The sequence below is a fragment of the Falco rusticolus genome, chromosome 3 (assembly GCF_015220075.1).
Source record: "Falco rusticolus isolate bFalRus1 chromosome 3, bFalRus1.pri, whole genome shotgun sequence".
In the NCBI taxonomy this organism is placed as follows: Eukaryota; Metazoa; Chordata; class Aves; order Falconiformes; family Falconidae; genus Falco; species Falco rusticolus.
Genome location: NC_051189.1, coordinates 90,463,909 through 90,467,678, shown reverse-complemented (window position 1 = coordinate 90,467,678; position 3,770 = coordinate 90,463,909).

The window sequence follows — 3,770 nt, the reverse complement described above, 5'->3', positions numbered from 1 at the left end:
AGACGTAGAAGAGCTCTGCCTGCTGGATGTGGTCATTTTGCTGGTTTGGGTAGGGGAAGGAAATGCTCTGATGATCAGCTGCTTGAGGACAATATCAGTTGCAAAGGCTTCCCATCCAGACTGCTCAGGTATACAGCCAAGTTTGGCAACTCCAGCTCAACTAATTTATAAACTACTCTCACATATTTGACTAAAACAGAGAAAAGAGACACCCAGATTATTTAGGAAGGAAAACGTCTTTGATCCATTCTTTTTTTACATATATATGTATCTATCTGTTTCCAAGTTAAGTGAATATAGAGATGCACATCCTAAATGCACTCGGTTTAGTGACATCAGCCCTAGCAAGGACTGAACTATTTGCACTCCAATGGAATTTGACAGCAAAAAGGCTACGCGATATGTGAGATGTCTCTAAGGGTAGAGACACTTTGGCAGTGGTGTTGTTGCTTTTCAAAAGCCCAGTATGTAATGTGATCCCTGCTCTGAAGAGAATAAGGGTCCTTACAGGGACCTTAAATGTGGCTGCTTGAAATTACTGTGTTTTAAGGTGAGCTTTTCAGATGAAAACCTCTACTGCTTGAAAAGCCTGTTATGTCAGGCAGGAAGTCAACAGAGTTGTTAAAAAACAAATACATTAAAGAAAGTAAAAGAAGAAAGAGACACTGGAATGCAGATATTTGAAAAAATCAGAGCCCCTTTCTCTACCCTATATTTCAGCTACCACATAGCTAGCTCTTTATAGACAAACAATTCTCTTCATAGCCAATATCTTAATTTAGTTCTGTATTTACAGACTGTACTAATTTGCCACAAATTAAGAGGCTCTTGCATTTTACCATGATCCGCTCATACAAATTCCAAAATACAAATATTGATAGACTCAGTTCTTTGCTTTTTTTGCCTGCCAGTAAATGCCTCAAAACCAGTGATTAGTATTCGTAACTCAAACACTTTGTTTAAATTTTGCTTTTGCAAAAGGCCTTAATTTCTTTCAGAAAGACAACACTGGGCAAAGAAGAAATGTCATGACAGGGAACAGGATTCCCCCAGACATAGGTCTATATTGATGAACATTTTTCATGCTGGTTAGAAAAATAAGAACAGAAATAAAAAGAAGGAATAAAACCAGAACTTCTCATTTCAAGTCAGCTATATTCCACGTAAGCAAGAAGCAAATCAGTATGGATCACCTTGATGGAGATGGTTGCCTCTGAAATACCAAGAAAAGGCTACCTTGGACAAATGACTGTCACAGATTGACCACACCTAAGTCAGTCTGCACTTGTGCCATACCTCTTATAGAAATCAACAAGTAAAGTCAGACAGCTGGCTGAAAACAGGCAGACTGCTGCTCTACTCAAAGGACCAAGAGTTTTTGTGATCTGGGTGAATCATTTGTTTTGCCAACCTCAGTTTCTCCATCCTTTAAATGGGGACCATAAGAGATAATTAGGTGAAGCTCATAGCCAGTTCTGAATATCTAACACACTGAACAGCCTTTCAAAATTGTATCTGTTCACTACATGAAGAATAAGAAAGGTCTGCTCTTTAATTTTAGGTGCCAAAGATGTCTTTCAGAGTAAATCACAGCTGAAGTTTTCAAAAGTTTCCAAAGGCATTCTTCCACAGTCATTTATGACTGAACATGTAGTCAGTGTTGATAAGCTAATTCAGGAGCTTGTTCTCTTGTTACCACAGGTTAATACAGGAAAAAAGTTCCTAGGTACATTTGTCACCTTCTGAGAGCAGCATGTTACCATGAGTGAAAGGTGAACTGTGTCCATGCATGACCCTAAAACACAGATTGAAATCTCTTCTTTACATAACAAGACACTACCAAGAAGTGACCACCATGTGTTACTGTGCATAGCATATTCACTGAGCGGACCGGGAAGGTTAAATGATTTTAAAATAGGAAACAGGATAGTGGATGGGGCGGGGCAGAAAGGGAAGACGGGGAGTTTAGGGATCCCTGTTTCATGGAAAGAATAACATACAGGACAGCAGTTATAAAAAGAAAAGAATACTGAAGGAAAGAACATCACGTTGGCTCCAGCAGAGAGCAGTTATGTTTGAACCCCTTTGCCTTCTTCTGTTCATCTCTGTTAGAAACATATACTGAACCCTCCTGACAGTTTCACATCTGCAAAAGCCCCTGTTAGATGCAAACTTCCAGGAGAGGTGTTCGCATGTCTGTAAAATGGTCAGGTTTGAAGAGCCATTTATCTTGGATGAAACATCCCTGCAGGATTTCACAGTGAGCTTCCCCCCTGTCCCCCCCACAACCCCTGCACAAGACAAAGGTTAAAGGTTTATTTGACCTTGCCACCCTTCCAGCCAGGACTCCTGCTCTGCGGGATTTGATAGGTAAAGCCTGTCAGCCACAAGGATCCCTTCCAAAAGGAACATTATTTTGCAAAAGTAAGGAAATTATTTAAAAAAAAAAAAAAAGACACACAGATAGGAATGGTAAAATCATGTGTTATATTAGTGCACACAGCCACATATGTTAAACATTTAAATCTCTCCTAACAGTTGCCCAGGGAAATGTTATGTGAAATACCTCAAACCAATACTATAAACACTAATAAAAATTTTAAGCTTTGTGAGGTAAGATCATATTATCAAGTATCATCTGTAAAGTCCTATTGATTTAAGACTATGCTATAGCATACAAAAATGCCAGACACTTAAAATGTGAACAGCAAACTATAAAAATGCTTCATTAAAAACTCATCAGTATGTATTGGTAGCTCCGTCTGAAGCTGAAGTGAACTGGAAGACAGAACTGCTGTGTAGTGGCTAGAAATGAGGAATAAATGAAAGAAAGCTAACAGCAGCTTGCTTTCTGGGCTCAGAAAGCTCTTGCCAGTAGCTTCTTCACAGATGGGAATCTGTGGTCCCTGCCTCTTGCTCTGAAAACAAGAAATAATCTCACATATCCAGACACCTTTCAAGAGTTCAGTGAGAATGAGTTACTTAAGGGATAGTCTTCTATAAAAAATAGTATTATTTAAAGTATCTGAACATTTCTTTCTTTGTGCAGTGGATTATTACTGCAGCAACTTTATGAATAAGTCCAGTAATATTATATGCAAATAAGCAGAGGTATTTTTAATAACCAAATACCTGAATGAACTTTTCCTAGTCACTGAAAGAATCTCTTAGCAACTGTACCTATCATTAACACACAAAATAAGTGCAAATAACAGCTTTCTTATTTTCACCTCACAGATTTTAGCGATGACTGGACACTGGATTTTCCCAGTACCAAAACTGCTAAAAAGGCTGTTGGAAATTAAGGGTACAAGCTGCATCAATGTTTACTCTTCATTAAATGAAGAAACAACTGATCAAAATAGTGTAGAAAGAAAACAATTCCCCTAGTTTTGAAGATGACACAATTCCCCATATGCCTAACACTGCCTAATATTGCTTTTCAGAATATTAACACTTGGCCAATGCACCATGGCAGTGACAATATCAGCCCAAAGCCTGACACTGAACCCTGAGAATTTTTGCACACAGGTGCAACACCTGCACTATATAATACAGTGCTAATCAACTGTGAAAATTAATGGTATTTCATAATCTGCCAAAAGAGTTTTATTCCTTCCACACAATTGTTGCTCCATTGATATTGAATTCTTTTAAGTGGCTTTTAAATAAAAAATTAACCCATATTTTTTTCTTATTTCAAGTTCAGTTGAAAAAAGCCTTAAAGCAGCATGTGGAATTTTCGAGGTATAGAAGTATCTACAATTTGG